Below are 26355 nucleotides of genomic sequence, written 5' to 3' on the forward strand. Positions count from 1 at the left end.
AGTTCCTTACAGTTTTCAGCGGAATGTCTGGAGCTTCCTATGTGGTTGTTGTACAGGAGATCAACATCGTAACCCTTAGGATATGGGGACTATTTGCTCAGATCATCCTGGAAGGCTCACTCTTACAACCAGCTGAACAAGCTCCCATTATACTGTTTTCAGCTTCTTGCTTCTATGTGGTATCACGTGGCTAGGACCACTTTATAGAACCATTCATGAATTAGCTCTATGTTTTTATGAAAATGCAAAGATACAAATATAGATGCAAAATGCAAAGATGTAAATGCATATACAAAAAATGTTGATCCCAACGATGGATATAATAGAATAATATTCACCAGTGATAAAAGCTTTCACATTACAAGACAGTCCACTTTACAGTCATGCCTTCGCTTAGATGGTTGAGTCTGAAGTGGATCACTTCTTTGTTTTGGATCTTCGTCCTTGAAAATGATGCCCCTCAAGCATTTTGTTAATTCCCCGGCGGTACTGAAGTCAGTGTGTCGCTCCTTGATAACTAGCAATGAGATGATCATAGATGAGAATCTACTACTGGGTTACTCATCGGATCAATGGATTTCCATTTCAGTCTCGAATGTTGCATGATCTTCGAGCTCACTGTTCATCTCAGATCTTCGTACTTGGAACTGATGCCCCTCAATGCTCTGTAAACTAACTCCGTTAATGCCTCGGTAGTGTTGAAATCAGTGCGTCACTTCTTGATGACTAGTAATGAAATGATAGTAGATAAGAATCTACTGTTGTAATACTCATATGATTAGTGTATCATCATTTAAGTCTCGAATGCTGCACGATCTTCGAGCAATTCTTATTTTGTACTCTGAACTCCTTTTAGCCCTCGGTGCATGTCTGTATGTGCGACCGCTTGATTGAAAATTTTTATCTCTTCTTTGACAAAATTTCCACTTGAGTATTCCCTTTCGAATCAACACTTTTTTATTATGTTATGTTGATGCATTGCAATGCAAAGAAATATAAAAATGACACAAACAAAAGAAATAAGTTAGTGTACAGGTAAGATAATCGATACAGATAAAAATGTTATTCAAAGATGAATAAAACACCTACCCTGTCATGATATCTACCCGAGCATGCTTTTACTAGTTAGTAATCCTACCCAGACACGCTATCTACTCACAATGATAATTTTCAATCCTGACAACATGGTATCTAGTTCGCATGCTTTTATTCAAAAAGAAAATATATTCTACGAACTTAAAGCAAAAGATAAGGGTTTAGAAATGCTCATCCTTTGTGTATACTTAGTTTAGGTACCTACTGACGGACAGAGGTTCGATATGACTATACCTAGGGTGACCGTTCTACGGTTCACTATATGCAAGGTTTCGTCTCTATGGGAAAAAAAGGTACTCGAATTGTCCCTGATGTCGGTGCTCCATTAGACTATCAAACCCTCGATCCTTACCCATTATAGGTTTCAAACGGAACGAATTCAATTCGAGGGGATTCACTGCCTTATACCCATACGAGGAATAAATTCGTACGAAGGTATAAGATATGTATCCCATGGGTTATTTGCTAAAACTCATATGAAGAATAAATTCTTACGAGAGTAAAGAATTCACCCCGACTTAATTGGATCGAAGCTCGGGTCTAGAGCTTATGTTATGCAAATGCATGTGATGTGTGTGAGGAGGAATGTACCTACATTTGACTCAAGAAAACAGATACAAAAAAAAACTCGACAAACTTGGACTAAGCTACAAGCAAAAATTCAAATGTTAGTATGATAATTAAAAATGAAGCAATTAAAAACTTCAATAAAAGGATCATAAGTTAACTAATGGCTCGAACTCATAATTTCCACCACAACGACAATATGTAAATGACTTATAGCTTGACTCTCTAAAAAAAGTCCCCAGTGGAGTCGCCAAGCTGTCATAACCATTTTTTAAGGTGAAACAATTGTTTATTGTTTTACAAAACAATTATGACTTTTATTTGGAAAAATTCGATGATTTGGAATTGATTTGAATAAAATGGAAAAGGAGTCGCCATCGACCTTTGGGTTAGGTAGGTCGAATACCTAAAAATGTTTTTTTAAAACAATTTTAAGAAAATTCATTTTTTAAGACAAAAGCTGGTCTGCGTTTACCAAAGATTCAATTAAAACAGGTTCGGGAGTCGGTTACACGTGGGGAAGGATTATTACCCCACAGCGCCCAAAATTGGTACTATGTCAATTACACGTTGCCATAATGGTGGAAATCAAGAATCAAATATAAAGTTAGAATATGATCCTTTTATCGAATATTGATTACTTTATTTCGAATTAATTAATGAGAGAAAATTCTTTAACTCAAAAAGAAATCTAAAAATTAACAATCCTTCATCGGGAAAGTTAACTCGACTATTTCTTATCAGTAAAAGAATATTCCTTCCTCATTGATATGCGAATCAAATATAAAATGAAAATCGGTCTTTGCATAAAATAAATCGCTATTTAGTAACATGCATCACATTGTTTAAAGAATTAATTAGGAAAATAAAATAAATTTAATTTCAAGGTCATATTTGTTCAAATGTCGTATCGGATTACACCACTTCGATCAAGCGATGCTTTCCATGCCCATTCTACAAATCGTGTTCTTGAAATTACATTCAAATGATGGCAAATAAAGGAATTTAAATTAATAGCTAGAAATAAAAGAATACATGTTTAACTATGTATATGAGTTAAAATGAAAATATAAATTGAAATACATAAATAAAATACGTATATACGTAACAAAGACATAAAATTCCATGCAACGAATACTTACAACCATTACATGATTTATATATGCATACATACATGAAATAATAAGTGTCAATAAAACAAAGTTACAAATTCGGATTAAAATGCGCATTCACAAATAATATGGACTAAAATAAAGACCAATCATGTGTACTAAAGGATTAAAATATTAAATATATATACACAATCTAATATAACATACACTTGCATAAAAATATATAAATATACATACATGATAAAATAAATAACCAATTAATTATACAAATTTCTGGAAATAAAAAATACCGAACCTCGAGGACCTAACAAGCAACAAACCCAAAGTACCAAAGTCTTATAAGATGATGACTAAAATAAGATAATGAAAACATATGTTACCTAATCATGAATGAAATAAAATGCGAGGGCCAATGTCATAAATACGCACAAATATATTTAGTAGGTAACTAAAAGGGCAAAAATAAAATAAATGTAAATAAAGATCTTAAAGTAAAATAAAACAAAAATCCATTAGTGATTACAATGTAAAGGTACAAAGTTTAAAGGGACTCAAAGAAGAATTTACCCACGCACTAAAATGCTCTCATGGTCCCTCTCTAAACGATGTTGTTTAGAGACACATATATATAACCAAAGTCGATCCAAACTAAGCCATCAACCTTCATTTGCTTTGTTTATTCAATTGAAAAAGAGAGAGATAGAGAGAAAATCTAGAGCTCCACCGGAGCTCTCATGTTCCCAGAATATGGTGAAGCTCCTCCGTGTCGACCGTCACTGACCGGTCGCCGCCGCCGTACGCCGGCGTTAGAGGGGAGATAAAAGGACACTTTTCGAAGCGTCTCTTGGCCCTGAGCAAGGATTTGGGTTTTGTTTAGCCTAAAAAGGACCTAAACGTCATATATCTAAGAAGAAACATTGCAGTTTCTTCGTCTCTGGCGACCTCGACTTTCATCGTCATTCGACGAGGTAATCCCCTTCTCCACTCTCTTTTCTTTCCTTTTATCTTTTTGATTCGGTATTTTTTTATATTTTTGAATGGATTCAAATACTCTTATCCACCGAATACTCTTCCTTCTTTATTTTCTTTCTTCTCACCCAATCCATTTGTCTTTTTCTTTTCTTCTTCCTTTATTTGGTGAGATATTGATGGGTTTAGGTGGGATACGTTTAGGGTATGTGAATTTGTTTTGACTTTGGCTTGATTTGGTGGCTATTGGGTGGATTTGTGTTGATCAGCTCTTCGGTAGTGCTTCACGTTGGATGCTGCAAAACATTGTAAACAAAATTAATAATAATAATAATAATAATAATAATAATTAATATATATTTTTAAGCTCGGAAAAAAATGGGTGTCTACAAGTACTAAATACTAACATGTCATCAACTTACAAACTTATGATGACACAATCAGTTCTAAACATTTTCGAACACACACATACATTCGCTCCATTAACAATAATACCAAAGCTAAGAATAGTTTTATGAAATTTCTCATGTCATTACTTTGGAGCTTGATTAAGGCCATAAATAGACTATTTAAGTCTACATACTTTGCCTTCCATACCTAGAGATTCAACACGTTGTGGTTGCTTCATATAGATATCCCCATTTAGATCTCCATTAAAAATGCAGTTTTTACATCCATCTAATGTACTTGCAACTTATGAATAGTCATTATCACAAACAAGACATGGATTGTTGAGTTTTCCTAACATGAGAGTATGTATCAAAGAAGTCTATATCAAACTTCTAAGTAAACCCTTTAACTACCACCCTTGCCTTATATCTCTAGAATGACCCATCTGATCTAAGTTTCTTTGTAAAAAACCATTTAGAATTGATTGGTCTAAATCTTCTAGGCAAATCAACCAACCCCCATGTGTGATTAGAAATTATTGAATCTACTTCATTATTTATCACACTTCTCCAAAATTTAGCATCAATGGATCTTATAACTTTATCATAAGACTTTTGACCGTCATATAACATTAAAGTCTACGCTATAGTAACAAATATCAAGTCTAAATCACTTATTTCAGTAATAAATAAAGTTGTGAAATCTGGTCCAATGGTATTAGTTAACCTTTGTCTTTTACTTTTTCTAGGCTCTAATTATATCTCTAGAGTATCCTCGACATGAATAGAAGAAGTTGAGGCACGATTTTCTACTTGTGTTTCAACATTTAATCTAGGTTTCTTTAAAGGAAAATTATCCTCAAAGAATATGTCATCTCTAGATTAACAAATAGAAAAATTATGTAAATACATGAATCTGTGTGCGACACCGTTTGTAGCATACCCAATAAATACTGCATCAACGGTTCTAGGACCGATGGTGATCTTCTTAAAATCAGGCAAACCGACTTTTTCCAGACACCCCTACAGTTTCAAGTATTACAAGTTTGGTGTATAACCTTTCATAACTCGTATGAGGTTCAATCTAATTTCGTATGAGGAGCAGTCTAATTTTTATGAGGTACTCAGTTAGGGGTGGGAATAGGCCAGGCCAGGCTAGGCTTTAAAAGGCCTGAGCCTGGCCTACGATGAATTTTTTAGGCCTGAGCCTGGCCTATAGCCTATCAAAGGCTTTTATTTTGGCTCGGCTTGGCCTTTTTAAAAGCCTGGTCTGGCCTGATAGCCTTTTTAAAAGCCTTCTTCACATTAAACCTTTAATATTCCTTTAACAGTTGTTTTCACCAAAAAAATAACACACCTTCTATAATAGGCTAAACTTGGATTACTTTTTAATCTAACGTTAATTTAGTTAGTAGTCCTACAAATATATTAATAATATAAATTGAAATCACCAGATGGTATAAAATAATCCAAAACAAAAGAGAACCTCATACTTGAGGTAGCATCATCGTCTATCAAACCAACATATTAACTATTACAAACAAAAAATAAACCCTACATCTCCATTCCATTTGAACATAACTGGTACATAAAATATCTACCAATAAAATTAATAGTAACACCATTTCATCATTAGCCCCTCCAGATCATACACAATCACCATAAGTATTTCAATGCAGCATGCAAGCTTTCTAACCAGACAAGACATTCAAAACTTCAATGTGATTTGTATCTCTTCTTTTTCAGCCTTCAAAATAAGAAGAAAAATATATATATATGTTAGTTACTGGACTGAAAAACACTACATAAATAAATGAACAAGTTACTAAAAAGATTAAATATTACTTATAAAAATTATAATAGTAATATTAACCCCAAAACAACTAGATAATTCGAAAGTTATGGCCTTGAAAGGAACAGTGCCACTTTATTAAATAAATAAAAACATGTTGCTGTGAATGAGATGGAGAATGATGAAAACCAAAGACCACACGACTGGAATATGCGCCATTGCAAATTTCCCCCAGTGACATTGCTTCTCTAAGATCTAACAAGGGGTTAAATACTGTCAAGGGACTAAAAAAGCATAAAAATGAAGAAAAATGTGAGCAAATTCCTAGCAAACCTGTCTTACAAGAATGAGTTTGGACCATGACCTTGGCCTTAAACCGAGCAAGCACTCATGAAAGAGACCAGGTGCCAATATTGAACCCAATTTGTGAGTTATCGAATGGCAATGTTCAATGGAGACAATAATAGATATAATGTTTTTGCTTTCTTGATTCCAGATTATCCCAGAGAAGAACTGCCGCAAGATCTCCAAGCACCTCTTCCAAGGTAACTAAATCAAATGAATTGTAATGGTTGCCTCATATTGTTGTTTTCTAGGTACCAGAGCATGGGTCTCGTAGAGCAAGGCATGGGCAGATATGGGCACAATGTGGGTCTTGCTTGGGGTGCTGGAATTGGCAAGACCAATGCAACTCAATTAATTAGCTGCTGGTGTTCTTCACGTGGGAGCATGGGTGGCTGGATGGGGAGTTGAATCTTTCTCTGCTCGTGGGTGGTGCTTGGACAACAGGGTATGACCTTTTTGCAGTTTAAAATAATTTATGTAATATATTTATTTGGTAAAAAATTGGTGCGTACAGTATATATACATATATATAGACTGGCCTATCACTCTTATAAGGCTTTTTAATAAGCCTAAGCCTGGTCTATTTAATTTAATAGGCTTTTAAAAAATCTCGAGCCTATCTTTTTTATTAAATAGGCCAGTCCAGGCCAGGCTTTATGTAGGCCAGGTCGTAGGCCCCTGTAGGTCGGCCTGGCCTATTCCCACCCCTATACTCAGTTTAATATGTGATTTACAGATAGAATGACTTCCTCGCAAGTTATCAAATAACCGATAACTTATTAACAAAGAGTTCATCATCTCTTTTAATGTAATGTTTTTCCTCTCAACTACACTATTATGTTGAGGAAAATAGGGAGAAAAAAGTTTCATTAATTATGTTATTCATCTCATACATTTTTAAGGAAATTAGATCCATATTCACCACCTCTATCGGATCTAAGCAGTTTTATTCTTTTATCAAACTGATTCTCAACTTTTGTCTTATAAATAAAAAAAGTTATCGGCTTCATATTTAGCTCTAAGGAGATATACCTTTGTATATCTTGAGAAGTCATCTACAAGGAGATGTAATAATGTTTACCTCCCTTACACTTAGAGTTTTTAAAGTCTACCAGATCAGTATGTATAAGTTCTAACAATTCAATCTTTCTCTTTGAAATAGTTTTAAAAGAGGGTCCAACATGCTTAGTTTCTATACAAATTTCACATTTGCTAAAGGTATTTTCGTCTAGATTAGGAAGTAGATTCATTTTAATGAGTTTCTTTAGTGAATGGATGTTCACATGTCCTAATATAGCATGTTATATATCAAGATTCTCAATAATATAAATAGAAGTGGTGGCTTCATACGAACTAAGTTTCGATCACAAATAAACATCCGTTTAAATAACCTTTCCCTAAATAATTACCATTTCAGGAAATTACAAGTTTATCTACTTCGTAAACTAATTTAATGTTTTCCTTATTAACTAACAACCATTAATCAGTTTTTTACACAAGGCAAGTGCATATATGACATTATTCAAAGTGTTGAACCATGTTTTATAATTTTTTAATATAACAAATTAAGGCAAAATGTTTTTGTACTTGAATTAAATTTATTCAAAGCTTTTCAAAAATAATTCAAAGTTCATTTAAGGCAAATTTGAGCACTAAATTGATTTTCACGTATGAAGTATCGATATTGTTCTTACAGTATCAATACTATATGAACAATATCGATATTGTTCATGCAGTATCGATACCCTAGGTAAGAGAAGTATCGATACCCTCTAGGTAGTATCGATTCTACCAGCTTACATAAATTTCGGAATGCAAAATAGGTATCAATACCCAAAGGGGTACCAATACCCAAAGGGGTACCAATACCCATAGGGGTTCCAATACTACTTTACATAGTAGAATTGATACAAGCTTAGTATAAATATCGTCAGGCCCAACAACTAGTAACGACTAGTTTTATTTAAATATTACAAAGGCAGTACCGATGCTCCCTATAGGATTACCAATATCCTCTGCACTTGGTAGTTTTATTTTGCAGAGAAAACATCCTCAACGGCTCCAAAACACTCCCAACGGTTAGAAACGACCACAAACTCATTCCAACATATAAATACAAGTTCAAGACACTTGAATAAGGGTTAGAACACCTATCCAAACATTCAAACACAAGAGAAACATTTTTCACTCATTATTTTTTTCTCTCTTGTAAATATTAGTGTTTTTGTGAGCTTCAATTTGTAAACACCTACATTGTAAGGACTTTCTTGTTTACATCTTTTTCCTTTTGTAAAAGGGGTTGTGGTTCTAGCTTAGCCTTTGAAAAGCTAAGGAGTTGTTAAGGTTATCTCTGTGTCCTTGAAAAAGAAAGAATAAATTAGTGAATTTGTTGGAAAATCCTAAGTGAGGAGGTTAGGTAGTGGATGTAGACTTAGTTGAGAAGTCAAACCACTATAAATCGTTGTGAAAAATTGTCTATCTTTTCTTTCTCCTTACTCCCTAAAAAATATTTTCCAATTCACCCACATTGTACAATTTTCGGTTGTTCAAATTGAGTTTTATAAATCCTAATAATCTATATCAGAGGTTAACTCATTAGAAGGTTTAATCACCTTGAGACAATCCTTGAAGAAGCGCTACCGATTTTCGACACAACCGACAAGAAGATGATTTTGACCTCTGGATCTTACTACATTGAAGACTTTCAATGGGTCAAAAAGCCACCTTATTTCAATGGAGCTAATTATGCATATTGGAAGAATATGATGATGCTCTTCATTCAAGTTAACGATCTAGGAGCTTGGAACTCTATCATAGGAGGATACTCTATTCCAACCAGTGAGTTGGATTATTGGAGTGATGTAGAGAAGAAGAAGTTCTAACTCAATGCTAAGGCTATGCACATCCTCTTTTGTACATTAGGCTCGGATGAATATGGAAGAGTCTCCTCTTATTCTAATGCAAAGGAGATTTGGGACAAGCTCCAAGTCACTCATGAAGGAACCAACGAAGTGAGGGAAACCAAAATCTGTCTTCTCAACCATAGCTATGAGAATTTCAAGATGAAACCGGATGAAGACATCAAAGCTATGATGGATAGATTTTCCGTGATTGTCAACGGTCTTAAAGGATTTGGAGAAGTAATCCCTAATGAGAAACTATTGAGGAAAATAATATACTCTCTTACAAAGTCTTGGCAATTGAAGAAGATTGTGATACCTAAAGTCGCTCACTCTTGATAAGCTTATTGGTTCTCTTCTCACTTATGAGTTGATGGTAAAGGAAGAATAAGATGATGAAGAAAAGAAAATCAAGAAGAATGAGGTAGGCGTTGCCTTCAAATCCGCCAATGAGAGCAATCAAGATACAAATGAAGAGGTAGATGAAGAAGATGATGAAGAAGAAGAGATGATCAAGCTCTTCAAAAGATTCAAAAGATTCATGACTTTCAAACAAGTGAAATATGAATCAAGCAAAAAGAAGGGTCCCCCGGTGTGCTTCGAATGTCAAAGAAGAGGGCATGTCAAGTATGATTGTCCCCTCCTAAAGAAGAATGGATCAAGCTATAAAAAGGCATTTGTGGCAGCTTGGAGTGATGAAGATAACTCCAATGATGAAGATGAAGTAGCCAACCTATGCCTCATGGCCATCAGAGAAGATTAAATGGTAACTTTTAACTCAAATGGATTAAATTCTTATTCTTTTGATGAGTTAGAAGTTGCTTATGATGAGTTGTGTTTGGAATTTGAGACCATGAATTCCAAATATAAGAAATTAATTTCAAAATTTAAAGTTGGAATGATTTGATTTTGAAAGAAAAAGTTGATTTTGAAAAAAAATGAATCTTTGAAAAATGATTTAGAGCTTTTAAAAGTCAAAATCAATGATTTAGAAAAAGAAATTTCTGATTTGAAAGTTAATCTTGAAAGTTTAACAAAAGAAAAAGAATTAATTTCTAAAAACAACTCATTATGTTTAAAAATAGAAAAATGCTCACATTGTATTGTCATTTTCATGGTCATATGGAACATGCTTGTCCCATAAAGAAAATAAAATCTTTTAAAAGTACACAAGTATGGGTTCCTAAGGGAACAAGGGGCATTAAAACTAACGCTCAAGGATCCAAAGCAATTTGGATACCAAAATCTACTTAAATATCTCTTGTAGGTGTGTGGGAGCAATGATGATGAAAATGAAGATATTCAAATGCTCTAGCCACACTTGTAAAAGGAATGGGTAACCTCTAAGCTTAATGCTTTTGTTTTTGATTATTTGGTTGCTCATTTAGGTTTAAGCATGCATGAGCTTTGACTTTAAATAATTTTATATTTTTCATCTCATGTATGTTCAAATTATGTTATGATGAACATTTTAAAGTTTTAATAAATTTTTCATAATTTTTAATTCATCATAATGAATTTTGGTCAAAATTGGTTTTAAATGCAAATGATATTAATATCAATTTTCAAATGCTTTGTTTTTTTTCCAATTTTAATTTTTGACCTTAATTTTAAATGTTTATGCTTGTAACTTATTTCAAATGACATCTCTCTAATAATCGATATCAAATTTTCAAATGCATAACATTTGTTTTGGATAACTTTATGCATATGCACTTAATTTCAACAATTTCTATTTCATAAAGTATATTAAACTTGGATATATTGAAATTCAATTTTTTTTAAATGTCATGCTCTTAAAGTCAAATTTTTGTTTGGAATACTTTTATTAAGGGGGAGCTTTTGATTTTTCAAATGATTTTATGATAAAATTTTTCACTTACTCTCCATTGTTATTTTTGAACTTTAAAGTTAAATTATTTTTTATATAACAAAAAGGGGGAGAAGTATGGTTTGAAAAATTCAATTTCTCAATGAAAAAGGGGGAGCTTTTAACATTTTCCAAAACATGTCTCTTTTTCATTAAATGTTTTATTAAGAGGGAGTTTTGTCAAAAACAATTTTTCAAATATTCTGTTATATCAAAGAGGGGGAGATTGTTAAACCATGTTTTATAATATTTTGATATAATAAATTAAGACAAAATGTTTTTGGACTTGAATTGAATTTATTTAAAGTTTTTCAAAGTTTTCAAAAATAATTCAAAGTCCATTTAAGGTGAATTTTAGCACTAAACTGATTTTCACATATGAAGTACCGATATTGTTCTTACAGTATCAATAATATATGAACAGTACAGATAATGTTCATGTGGTACCGATACCTTAGGTAAGAGAAGTATCGATACCCTTTAGGTAGTATCGATACTACCAGCTTGCTCAAATTCCAGGGGGTACCGATACTACTTACATAGTAGTATTGATACCACAGGCTTAGTATCAATACCGTTAGGCCCAATGACTAGTAACAACTAGTTTTATTTAAATATTACAAAGGTAGTACCGATACTCCCTATAGGAATATCGATACCCTCTGTACTGAGCATTTTTATTTTGCAGAGAAAACATTCCCAACGGCTCCAAATCACTCCCAACGACTAGAAACGTCCCCAAACTCATTCCAACATATAAATACAAGTTCAAGACACTTGAAGAAGGGTTAGAGCACATATCCAAGCATTCGAACATAAGAGAAACGTTTTTCACTCTTTATTTTCTTTCTCTTGTAAATATTATTGTTTTTGTGAGCTTCAATTTGTAAACACATACCTTGGGTTTTCTTGTTTACATATTTTTCCTTTTGTAAAAAGGGTTTTGGTTCTATCTTAGCTTTAAGCTAGGGAGTTGTAAAGTTATCTCTTTCTCCTTGAAAAAGAAAGAACAAATTAGTGGATTTGTTGGAAAATCCTAAGTGAGGAGCTTCGGTAGTGGATGTAGACTTAGTTGAGAAGTCGAACCACTATAAATTGTTGTGCAAAATTGTCTATATGTTCTTTCTCCTTACTCCCTAAACAATATTTTTCAATTCACCCATCTTGTACAATTTTCGGTTGTTCAAATTAAGCTTCATAAATCCTAACACAAAGCTAACGTTTCATCAAATGTTGAGTAAAACCTTCCCTTTTAATAGACCTTTTGAGCTACTAGAGTTCCACATGTACACTTGTTCACCTTTCTCCACACTCTCAAACTCAGTGAACAATTCTTGTTTGGTGTAGAAATGTTTGGAAGCACTAGTGTCTACAACTCACTCACTATTATTCTCCACCAAATTGACTTTAGAAACCATCGATGCAATGAACTCGTCAACGTTCTCTACAATGTTAAGTTATGGTTTATTCTCATTATGACGGTTTGATCATTGTTGACACTGGAAGGCTTTGAGTTTGGCCTATCCACACATATAGTAGTTTAAGGACTTTAGTTTAGCTTTTGAAATTTACAGCCTTCTAGGATTTAACCTTCTTCTTCTGATCACGTCGTTTCTTGGACTTATTAGACTTGGAACTTGAGGCAAATCCAAACTCAACTAAACTAGCCTTAACAGATAAATTATTAAATGAATTTAACTTATCCTTTAGCCAATTGACTTCCTCTATCTTCATGTGGCTCACAAACTCTTCTAGAGGAATATCTCTCTTCTTATGCTTTAGTGAGTTGCGATAGTCAGAGCAAGACTTCGACAATTTCTCGATAAAAACATTGGCCTATAGAACTTCACACATATGCATTCCCTCGGCAAGGATGTCAGAGACCAACTTCTCATAATCATGGACTTTATCCATGATCAGTTTTTCGTCTGATATCTGAAACTTAAGCCACTCACCGATAACGTAATTCTTTATGCAAGCATCATCAACTCCATACTTCTTCTCTAGCGTGTCTCATATGCACTTTACACTTTTCTCTTTGAGGAATATGTCAAACAATTTATTCGACATGTGACTCAAGAGATAACCTTGAATCGTCTTGTTATCCTTATTATATTTCTAAAAGGATACTTGAGTAGAAGCGGAGGCTAAGATAGCAGCATGCACAAGTGCATCATTGATTGTGGTAGTGATAGCGTCAACAGTAACATCAACAGTAAATTTAGAGGACGATGGTATGGGCTACGACTTGAACAACATGAAATAAATATCGTATTGCTCGAAGAATATACTAATACATTGGGACCGCCTTCAATGGTTAGACCTATTGAGTGCATCGAGCTTTGATAAATCAGGGACAAGCTTTGTCATGGGATTTGACATTTTACAATTTAAACAATTTGTTTCTAAATTGTTGGAAAAAATAGAAACTGCAAAAAAAAAAGCGTTAGCACTGATTGGACAAATAAAAAAGTAAACAATAAATCAAATAATTTTGTCGTTGTGTTAACCATTGTATTAGAAATAAATTCACCTCAATGTGTTTAATCCCTGCAGTAGGCATTCATCCCCCGAGGTTAGTACGGTCTCTTCACGAATTAGTACACCTGAAAACCAGAGTAGACAAACGGTGGTACTGTTATTCTCTTAACACCGAAAGATACTCAGAAAGAATGACGAAAAAGATATTTAAAAGAGTAAAACACTTTGAAAAATGTTTTTTTGGATAATTAAAAATGAAGAGTAGTCTTGGTATTTATAGGCCAAGTCCTAAAGTAAAATGAGTAAACTGTTGAAAGTAAGGCTGAAAATCCACTCAGATTTAAATTAATTTTAATTACTGATGAAATAGCTATTATAACAGCTGAAGCAAAAGACTGTAACTAGACTGAATCTCATCCAGATACACTGCTCCAACAATCAGACTATTAGCTGTCACATAATGGCTCACCTAATAATTCGTAACTCATGCTCTAATTATCGTAATTAATCAGTAGAATAATTATGGATAATTATAGTAGTTATTAAATAAAATTGAATCATGTTACAACTAATATACCCCGTGGAAACAATCCTATAAAACCAAGGATTGAACATACAATTCAAGTTTTATTTTCTCAAGAAAAATTCTAACTAATTTCCTCTAAAAAGATAGAACGCTCACATACGTATTGAAGACACGTATTACCATGACAATAAATCAAATCGAGCCAATTCGACTGACCGACCAGCAGTGGCGACGCACGCTTACGAGAGAGTTGTCTAGCCATATTCAACCAGAGTGACTCGTTAAATACCCTTCCCAGAGGATTTTCCCTCATAATGTGATATATCATGCTCTAACTCCCTTAAGCTGAGATTGTCAACTTCGTCGATCTTTGCATCTAAATGACTATTATTTAGTCTCATACATCCATTATGATAATCTCAAGAGTTCAACTTGTGAAAAAATTATGAAGGATTTATTTGAATACATTGCAAGGTTGAACCCGAGTGTTGAAACCCAAGACAATATCCTCACATAATTAGAGACATATCAAAATGCTTAGAGCCTTGTTGGCTTACCAATGGCCATTCGGTTGAGGAAGATAAAATCCTTATGTATTAAAAGTTATAATATTATTTTATAATTTCTTTTGTCTTTGACGTTACAAACTTAAAGTTTAAAATATTTTGCTTTTTAACAACAAAGCGGTGGTATACATTTGGATCTTAACTCCCAACCTTTAAAAGTTTGCTATAAGAGTTCTTAGTATCACTTGTAGTGCTACTGATTGTGAGATGAATTTGGGTTTTTTTTTTAGCTTGTAAGAAGATTTCTTTATATATTTTTTTCATATCATAACAAATTATTAGTATTTCACTTAATAACTTATTTAAATTTTTTTTTCTCGCAGCTTCATACAATGAAAAGAAATAGAATGACACAAGATCGATAGAATGATTTAATATTTGTGAAATATAATTGTGCTTTGAGACGTTGATGTCAAAGGAAAGACATCACTGATCCTATTCTCATAGAGGATAATAATGAAAGTAATGAGTGGTTACTTACTAGAAATAGATGAATTTGTGTTTGATGATAATGATGGTGTAACATGAGGTCAGGTTGGTAGAGATGTCAGAGCCCATGCTCCAAACTATTTGACTAAAGCATGAAGGATTATAAAGGAAATTTCCAGATATTCCTTCATATTTTATATAGGAAAAGACGTTACTACTAGTTTTTCTCGTAAAGTCTTAATGCATGATGAGATAAAAGAGGATATTGGTGAATAAGAAGATTATGGAGGAGATAGTGGAGATGAAGGCTACGATGTTATTATGATCTGGAGTAGTTGAGTATTAGACTACTAGTGTTTAAGTATTTGTTGTCTCTGTGTCACAAAACATTAGGGGTTTCAAGTCTTCAACAATTATGTTGTTTTCTTTTTATTATTTTCTCCTTTTATTTGAACTATGATTTCTTATATCAATTTATGTTGTTAGTGAACAAATATTTTGATCATGTTGTTTTCTTTTGTATCTTTAAGCATCTATAATATGATTATCATGTTGTTTTGAGTATAAAATATGATCTATAATTGATTTATAAGTTTTTAGCACAAAAGAGTGCCTCGTCTATGAATGGCGCACTTCTTCACCTTGCGCCTAAGCTCTAGGGACTCTTTATGTCTCGGTGCATCTTGCATCTTTTAAAACTAAGACAATGACTATAACAACTACAAAACTTTTGTCCATCTACATAAGATACTATATATATATATATATATTAATTTCTTAATCTTTCAAAATAAAACAAATGCATATCTTCAAATATTAAACGAAATAAAATAAAAATTTAAAATTTAAAACAGAGAAAATTGGCTAAATCAACAATAAAAATAATCTATTTTATAAAATTTTAAAAAATTAAAAGATAAAAGGGGAAAATTCAAAAGACCTTGGATTAAGGGAATAAAAAAATAAAAAAATAAAAAAATGAGGAAAAGAGATAGTAGATAGGTGGAATGGGAACTAAGGATTTTTTATCCAAATATTACAAAAAATAATTATTAAAATAAAACTTATTATTGATTAATTCTCGATCTAGCACATATTTCTGTCACGTAGGCAAAGGCGCGTTTTGCAGGAAACCTGTCTATTGATGTTGTAGAAGACACGTTTTGCATGAAATGCTTTTTACTGATCTTGTTAGGTTGGATTGAAATGAAACAAAAATTAAAAAATGATAAAAAATATAAAAAAAAAATATGTGAATTTTGTCCAAAAAAGAACAAACATGTGCGGTGCGTGTCGAGGGCACGTAATTTCATGAGTACAAAAAAGAGTACGAGTCAAATTAGGTGACGATGACACTATATATTAAACTTATGTTTAACCATTCAATAAATAAATACTTAAAATATTATATTCAAATACTTGGAAACTCAAATATGTAAATAATATGGGCTAATACACGCGCATCGTTGTCACCGTCCAGCTGGACTTGTGCTTATGTTCATGCAATTAAATGTCTTTGACATGCATCACACACATTCATTCTTTTAGATAAATTTCATATATTATTCTTTCATATAATTTTACCCATCTTTTTCTTTTTCTTTCATTTCGATCCAACCTGTAGAACGCGTGAGTAGGATGCCACTAGTGCAAAGCGCATCCTAAAGAAGACATCTTCTTGCCACGTAACAAAAAAAGAGTTCTAGATCGAGAATTAATGAGTAATGGATGTTATTTTAATAAATAATTTTTAGGTGATATTTAGATAAAAAAGCCAAGAGTTGATGACATCAATAGGGGTGTAAACAAGTCGAGTCGAGCTCGAGTATTGCTGAGCTCGACTCGAACTCGAAAACTTTAAGAGCAAACTCGACTCGAAAATTCACGAGTTAAAAATTATCAAGATCGACTTGAACTCGAAATAAAATTTTAGAACTTGACTCGAACTCGAAAAGGCTCGAACTCAAAAAAAAATTCAAGAACTCGATTCAAACTCGATACTCAAACACGAAAAGGCTCGAACTCGAAAAATTTTCGAGAACTTGATTCAAGCTCGATACTCAAGCTCGAGGACTAAGAGGGGGTTTGGAAATAGTTTTCAACTAACAATCGACGCGCCTTTGTTCGAACCTTATGAGCTAAGTCAATGCCCCAACCAAGTTATCTTTGATAAATCAATGGAACTAACTCTGGAATTTTATGTGCGTGTTCTTTAGGGTTGTATATTTGGATCAAAATCAAGTCCATTTCAAAATAAAAATATGCATGTTTAATAAATTTATAGTTTGGTATGTTATATTTTAATTTTTGTATTTCAATCACATTTGTTTAAATTTTATTTGTTTTAAATGTTCAAGTGTCATTTATGTTATTTTCCATATTATTTTAGCTTAAACCGAATAGGATCAATTGCACATAAGACCCTGTAGTTTATGCACATTTTGTATTTAAGTAATTGATTTAATTCCAATTTTGTAAGTTTAATTTTACATTTACGTGAATTTAATCATCATTCTAAAGTTAGTATATTTAGCTTAAATTATTCCTCACATTTAGGTTTCTCTTAATTTAGTCCCTGTTTAGGATTGTTTTCTTGAATTAGTTGTGTATATTTATTTTGCATGTTGATATGTTTATGTATAAGTATGCAAATAATTTATTTAGGAGTCACATAACATCATTTTGCATAATTTGTATGTTACCTTCATGCGCATAACTTAACTCCTATCACATAATTGGGTTAAGGGTTTAGGGTTTAGGGTTTAGGGTTTAGGTTTAGGGTTTATTGCAAAGACATTAATTAACCAATTTATGAGGTAAGTGCAATATAACATCTTGATATTAAATGCTCAAACCCTTGATATTTATGATATTTGAACTCGAAACCTCAAAATATAACAACAATTTAAAAAATTAGTTATTAAAAATTTGAGGTAGTTGTATTATAGAATTTTTAATATATTTTTAAAATTTTATAATTATCAATAGTGTATTTTTAATATATTTTTAATAATGTAATTTTAAAAAATCTAAAATTATAATATAACATTTTTTCGAGCTGCTCACGAGCTTTTCGAGTCGAGTATCGAGTAGCTCGTTTCAGCTCGTTAAGAACTCGAGTCGAGCTCGAGTCGAGTCCATTCGATCTGAGTATTTATCGAGCCTTGATCGAGTCGATCTCAAGTAACTCGCGATCTGTCTCGTCTCATTTACAGCCCTAGACATCAAGTAGAAGGGGAGGCTACTCTCCTCATTTATACATAAATCATTTTTATTTCTTATGAAATGTTTTAAATTTCCATGGGATGACCGTCCTGTCAACCCCTCTATCTATCTCTAAATATAATAAAAGACAAATTATACTGAATTAGAATTATAAAATTTGATTAATTTTTCTTTTTTATTTCTTTATTTGTTAGCGTCTATTTTAATTTCACAAATAGAAAAATGATATTCTCCTACATACTAAACTTTTTTTCAACTGTTTAAAATATATTTTATTAACACAATTTATGAAAATTAAAAATTTCTCTATATACACATAAATTGTGCAAACTTTCTTCTCACAAACAATAATTGATGTTTGAATTTGATTGAAAAGAAAAAGAATAAAAATTAGCTTGAGCTCAATTTAGTCTTCTATCCTTCTAGAAACTAGGTGGGCTGGCATGCTGGCTTGTTTCTATCCTCAAGCAGACACGGTTTCGCATATTGATTTTTCTTTTTTATATATCTTACAAATTTTAAGATAATAAATATACTTAAAATTAAATTAAAAAAGGTGATAATATTTTGATTTTGTTTTTTTATTAAGTTAAAGGCGATTATAAAATAATATCTATTTTAAGTACTTTTAACTATTTGACAATAAACGTTTAATCACTATTGTAGTTGCTGATGCTAAAACATGTGACCTCTAGGAATAACAACGATTAATTTTACTTTTAATGTTGAAAATTCTCATATATGTGCATAAAATAAAAATTAATATTAAAAAGCATAATTACAAATTTAACTTTTAAATTTTATTAATTTTAATTTTTTAATTTTAAATTAAATTTGACTTTAAATATTTTAAAAATAGTGAATTATTTTTTTCAAAAATATTATTTAAAGTATTTAAAATGTGATAATTTATATACCAGTCTATGTCTACTTTATATTGATATAATATTTTCAATATCTGAAAATTAATAATTTTAAAAAATCTTCAAAAAAATAATAATTTGGAAAAAAATTAGTAAGAATGACAAAATGTCAACTACGGACGAAACTATGCTTCGCTCGGAAGTGTTGATCCCATACTTTTTATTACTAAAAAATATAGATAAATACTTATTTAAATCTTTTAATTTTATTTTTGTTTTATCTCTTATTTTTATTGTTGATTGTACTTTATCCCTTAAATTGATATTATAATTCTCTCTAATGTTAATGATATAATGTTTAAGAAATATTTATATATTTTTTAAAATATATAAAATAAATAATAAAATATATCAATATTAAAGATTAAAATTCTCTATATAGATTAAAATTATTAGTTAACACACTATTAATGCTTCAAAATATGAGTATTTTTAACTTAAAATGAAATTTTGAGGGATAAAATATCTCAGAAAAAAAAGATGATAAAGTGATTATTTTGTCAAATGTTAAGGGTTTTTTTATCCTAAAATAAAACGTTATGGACCAAAATGCTCCAAAAATATAATATGGAGCAAAAGACCGTTTTAATAAACGTTAGAGTCAAATTTATTATTATATCCTTGTAGACATTAGTTTTTTTGCCCATTTTATTTATTATATTATTATTATTATTATTATTATTATTAATAATAATAAATTATTAATATTATTACAGGCCCAAATTCTAAAGGCCCAACAGGAGACCCAGAAGCCCAACCTGAACCACCCAAGTTTGTAACCCTAAACATAATTAGGGTTTTCATCTCATGCCTCAGCCGCCATCCATATCAACCATTGGATCTGGAGAGATCCAACAGCCCCGATGAGCCAGATGAAACCCTAGGGTTATGATACCCTAGGGACTACGCCAGTCGTCACCGCTCCACGTCGCTCCAGCTGCTGCCACGCCCCAACCGAAGGCTCCAGAAGTTCCAACACCAACCGTCCACATCCCAGCCATTTGATGAGTCACCACCTAGTTCGGTGACTCACCGAAAATCAACATATTACTCGGTTCGAATGAGGCTCGATGGTAGCTATAAGAGATCGAACCTGCGAAATGGAAAAAGGTAGAGAGCAACACAGCAACGCAACATCCAAAATCACCAAATATTAAACCAAAAATTAAGAGAGAGCTTACCAAAGAAGCTGCACGGTGATAAGAAATCCTACGCGCCGACACGTATCTTTGAAATATTCGAAATACCAGAAGGTATTTCTCTAGATCTACTCCGATTAGGAGTTTTTTAGGGGAAACTAAGGCCAAATTCAGCTTTGGGGTATTTGGGGCTTCATTTTGGTGTACTTTGTAAAATTCTGGCCACTGTGAACGGTGGCCGGCGGTGGCGGTTGACGACGGTATACTGTTGTCGGTGGTGACCTGATTCCCTCCGGCGAGGGAATCCTAGAGAGAAGGGAGAGAGTTTTCATCTCTCTCACTTAGAGAGAGTTTGCATCTCTCTCACTTAGAGAGAGAATGAGAAAGGAAGAAATGAGAATAATGGCCTTTAGGGTCGGCCATTTGGGGTTTATATACCCCTTCCCAAACGGCGACGTTTTGGGGAGGGTATATGCATAATTTTGGACAATGGGTAAATTATACCCGCAACCATTACATATTTATATCTTTGCATTTTAGTCACTGAAATCAAATCCTGAACTTTTTAATTCGGTCTTTCAATTTTATTTACTTTATAATTTAGTCATTGCCATGTTTATACATATTTTAGGGTAAATATCATGATTTAGCCTTGTAATTTTATTAATTTATGCTTTAATCACGAATAATTAATTAGGTTAAATTACACTCTAATCCTCATATCTTGTAATGCTTCGATTTAGAGCATTCAAATTTGATATTTTATGCTTTAATCTATAATATTTTAAATAAATTTTATTTTTAATTACAAATATTATATTATTTATTTAATCTTATATTTTTAAAATTTTTAATATTTATATCTATATTTTAATATTAGGAAATGATAATATTTATTTATTTTTTAATATTAAGAAAGGGGCTGTCTTAAAGTAACTAGATGTCATTTTCTGATATTTTTAAATAAATAAAAATCTTACTTATAGAATATATATATTTACTTTAATTTTATATAAATTATTTTTAGAGAAAATTATCATATTTTTTAATATTTATTTATTTTTTTAATATTAAGAAAAAGGCTGTCTTAAAGTAACTAGATATCATTTTCTGATATTTTCAAATAAATAAATATCCTATTTATAAAAACCTAAATAATATATATATGTTTACTTTAATTTTATAAAAATTATTATTTTAATATATTTTCTTAAGAATTATCCTAGTAAACTTGAAATAACAGAATTATAAATTAAATATATATTAGAATTCTTAAACTTCCAATAATAGAGACAATTTATAACTGATGGGTACCAATTTTGGGCGTTATAGGGGTGTTAATCCTTCCCTAAACGTAACCGACCACAAATCCCTTTTTATTACTAAAAAATGAATTTTTGGTTATACGCAGACATGTTTATCTTTTAAATTATATTTTCTTAAAAACTATTTTAAAAGATTATTTTTAGGTATTCGACCTACCTAATCCAAAACGATTGATGTCGACTCCCAAAATATTTTTTAATGAAAACCATTTATATTTTTACTTTACTTTTCCCGCCAAGGAAAATTTGTACCCGGGCGAAAACCAGTTACGACAGCTTGGCGACTCCACTGGGGATCTGGTCAAACCTAAATCAATTATAAATTGTTTCTATCAATTAGAAATTGAGAATTCATATTTATTTAATTTATAATTCTTTTCTTTCAAATTCTTTATTCTTTATTATTTTTAAATTATTTTTATATATCCTAATATACTAATATTTTTATTTTTATTGATTTTCAGATATTAACTTCATTTTTTATTGGTTATTTGTCAAAGGTTTGAGAATTTCTCCTCACACACAATACGTGCATTGTATAAACATAAGCTCTATACTTGAGCTCTTTTCCCTTTTAAGTGTGAGTGAAAGCGACGTTTTCGTTAGAATTTATTCTCCGTGTCAGACCTAGCAAGTAGCTTTCAGGATTCATATGCTCTATGTTTTCGTGAGAATTTATTCTCCGTGTCATGCATAGAGAAATGTGTCCCCTCGAATTGAACTCGATCCGCTTAAGTCAGTAATGGATTAGGATTGAGGGTTTGACAGCCCAAGAGGGAACCAACAAGGACAATTCGAGTACCTTTACTCATAGAACTGAAACTCTGCATATAGTAAACCCTAGAAACCCTCCCGATCTGAAACCATGCCGAAATTTTGTCTAAAATAGGTGTACACAAAGGAGAAATGAACTCTAACTTTTGTTTTTTAATTAATTTTTTTCCTGAATAAATGCATGTGAATTTCGAAATTATATGAATTAGGGATTATAGTATTGTTTAAAGTATGCTATGTAGAAAGCATGTTTAAATAAAAATATTTGGGGTAGACATTATTATTAAATTAAAATTTTCCTTTTTGTATTACTTGAACTAATTCATTTCATTTTATGTTTTTTCTTTTATTTTCGCTATTTGCATGACATCATACATGATTAAAGGTATTAATCTTCGAGTTAATTATCTCATTGGAAAACATTCATCAATGGATAAAAAGTATTCGAATCAAATAGTTCCAAACTCAGAAGTAAGATAGTGGTCTGAAGAATTACAAAGACAGATGGGAGACAGTTTGCAGGATGATTATGTACCAGATTTAGCAGATTATGCTCTAGTTTCTCTAAAAAAAGAATGATATTCAAGACCTACGAGGCATTTGGGAAAACTGGGATTCAAATAAAAAGCTGCAATTCTATCAGTATTACGGGGACATTCCATATTTGCTTTATGTTGAAGTTGATGATAAATTGCTCCGAGCCTTGATTTAATTCTGGAATCCAAGATATAATTGCTTCACTTTCAATAAAGAGGACATGGTTCCTACTATTGAAGAATATACAACATTGTTACATATAGAAAGGGGCTTTGGAGAATCGAATTTATTCGAGGTCAATCAAAACTCTACCTTTCAGAGTTAAATTGACAAAGATTGCAGGAGTACGTGAGGAATGGGTGGTGGCCCGTACAAAATAAAAAGGCGAAGGTGAAGGCATTTCTTGGACCAATATTAAAGAAATCATTCAAAGTCATCCAGATGATAAAGTATGATTTGATCTCTTTGCTCTGGGTATATATGGTATGGTCAAATTCCCGAAAGCTTTGGGATATTAGTAGTAGATCTATTCGAGTAATTACAAAAAAGGGTCAATCCTGCTTGTGTAATTCTAGCAGAAACCTTTCGATTGTTGAGTGGTTGCAGAAGGCTGAGAGGTGGACGATTTTTCGGATGTGCACAATTGTTATATGTCTGGATCTGTAGCCATTTTTGGAGGATAGAAAAGGTCTCATACCGTCGTTTTAGTACATACTACTCACAATTGAAAGAGTATCTTGAGCAATAATGGATGAAAGAAGTCACGAAAGACATGTGGATGAATGCCCTTCGAAATCTGCAAAGCAACGATATCGTTTGGCGCACCCCTTGGCAAATACAAAGAGAGTTCCTTTACAAATGTGGTGACTATAACTTCTAACTATAAAGCAGTATGAGGGTTGTCAATTTGTTCCTGTTACTGCTGAGTTACATTCGTCTGAGTTTGTATTTCATGGCAACAATTACAAAAGAAACATCCTGGAAGTAGTTAAAGCATGGAAAATGAATTTTTGTATTCGAGCCAAAGCAGCTAAAATAATGTTAACCCCCGATTATGAGGAATGGAGGTCCATTAGAAAAAAATGAAAATATTCCTCTGCCAGACCAACATGAGGATATATCTATAGAAGATCAAATTCGGGTAGTTCATTCAGAGATAGAAATCCTAAGAGCTGAGTTTGAAGCAGAAAGAGAGAGTTGGTCAAAAGAATTAGAGCAAATGCGACAAGATAAATCTATGTGGGGCGTTGACATTGACTTTCATGCCGCACAGTGTGCAATGCTAAGGGAAAACAAAGAAAAAGTAGGTGGTGAGTTAAAAACATTAAAGAATAATTACTATGAGCTGCGAAAATCCCAGAGAGCATCAGGGTCAAGCAGAGCGAAATCATAGATGACCAAAGAGTTGAACATTGAGAAATGTCGAGTCAAAGATTTGAAAGCAAAGAACGGCCGTTTACTTAAGAGCCTTGAGAAATGGAAGCAGAAAATGTAAGATCTTGAGGTTGACAAAAGGGAGTGAATAGTAAAGAACAAAGCTGAAAGTCACGAGATTATGAATGAAATGAGAAAAAAGAAAAGGATCAAGTCAAAGAATTAGAAGATATGAAGAATGACATTCTCGAAGGAACTAATGAACAATGGAAAAATTCGACTGATTTTTATTAAGGAAGAAGTGAAGATAGAAGAAGCATGGTAGTCGAGGCCATGATACAAATGAGAGAAGTTGCCAGGTATATTGGGGAGTTAGCTGTTGAAGCAAAGGTTATCGAGCACCACGTCATCCAGCTTCTAAGTTTGGAAAGAAGATGTCATGGCTGGTCAATAAAATCATAGAGCTTAGTAGGAAAGTTATGTCGTATATGTAGTTATGAACTATTATATGGAAAAATTTTGTATGCCGATGGAAGTTGTTCTATGACAGTTAACGTTTTGGACCTTTTGCATACATTAATTTTGCATACATTCATTATTCATTGCATTATTTTAGTTGTGTATGATTTTAATATTTTACATTAAGATAAATATTCATTAAATAAAATTCAGAAAAATAATATGAAAAAGATTTTCAATCGCAACTATCCTGGCCAAGTAAGAGAATGGAAGATAAGATAAACTATCTCAAGGAACAACATACAAAAGAACAAGTAGAAATGAGAATGAAATTAGAGAAGATTGAGGCCAATATTGTAAATTCACAAGAAAATATGATGCAGAAAATAGAGGATATGCTCAAGAAGCAAGCTACTATTGGAAAAATGCATGTTGAAAATCATGTTTCTTATGACCAGGAACTTATATATCCTCTAGGTTTCACACCAGAATCAGTTTTTCATCCTGGTTTCACACATGTGCACATCCATGCACACACTTCAGCACTTTAAGAAACTAAACCTAATGAGAATCAACAAATGGATCCTACATCTTCAAACAAAAATTCGCTTGTGTCAGATGTAAAGATAGGAGAATCTAATGATGAACATCTAACTCCAGATTTGAATGAGTTAGCTGAAAAAGAAAAGGCCAATGAATAATTGATACGACATATCAAGAGCTTAGAAGAAAGAATAAAATCCGTAAAGGTAACTGAATCGTTCAATGGGTTTGACACCAGTGAGTTGAGTTTAGTCCCGAACTTAATCCTCCATATTAAGTTCAAAGTTCCTAAATTTGAAAGATATGATGGTACTACATGCCCTTTGTCCCATATCACTATGTTTTGTTGTAGAATGGCCGGTCATGTGAAAGATGAGAAATTATTGATTCACTGTTTTCAAGATAGTTTAACAGTACCAGCCCTAAAGTGATATACTAAATTGACTAAAGCTCATATTAGATCATGGAAAGATCTAGCAAAGGCATTTCTAGAGCAATATCGCCACATTACTGATATGGTTCCTGACAAATTGACTCTCCAAAATATGTAGAAAAAGCACAATGAGACATTCAGATAATACGCCCAGAGATAGTATGATACAGCGACACAAGTTCAACCACCACTGTCAGAAAAGGAAGCCATCGTGATGTTTGTACACACCTTAAAGGCCCCATACTTAGGCCATTTAATGGGAAATGTAACCAGGAATTTTGTTGATTTGGTCATTTCTGGCGAACTCATTGAGAATGTCATAAAAAGTGGTAAGATCGAAGTAGGTGAAGGACCCAGTTCCAAAAAGCCCATGTATCAGAAGAAGTAAAGTGAAGTTAATAATGCGAATGCTTACAACAAATATACTGTGAAAAGTATCACGATAACCCAACCAAGGGTTAAGAAGGAGGAAACAAACACTAATCGAAATAAATCTAGAAGACCTCACAAGGAGAATTAGAGGTTTTCCTTTACACCATTACCAGTACCCTATGTTGAGATCTATGATTCATTGTTAAAGGC

Source organism: Hibiscus syriacus, unplaced genomic scaffold, assembly GCF_006381635.1.
Source record: "Hibiscus syriacus cultivar Baekdansim isolate YM2019G1 unplaced genomic scaffold, ASM638163v2 tig00111769_pilon, whole genome shotgun sequence".
In the NCBI taxonomy this organism is placed as follows: Eukaryota; Viridiplantae; Streptophyta; class Magnoliopsida; order Malvales; family Malvaceae; genus Hibiscus; species Hibiscus syriacus.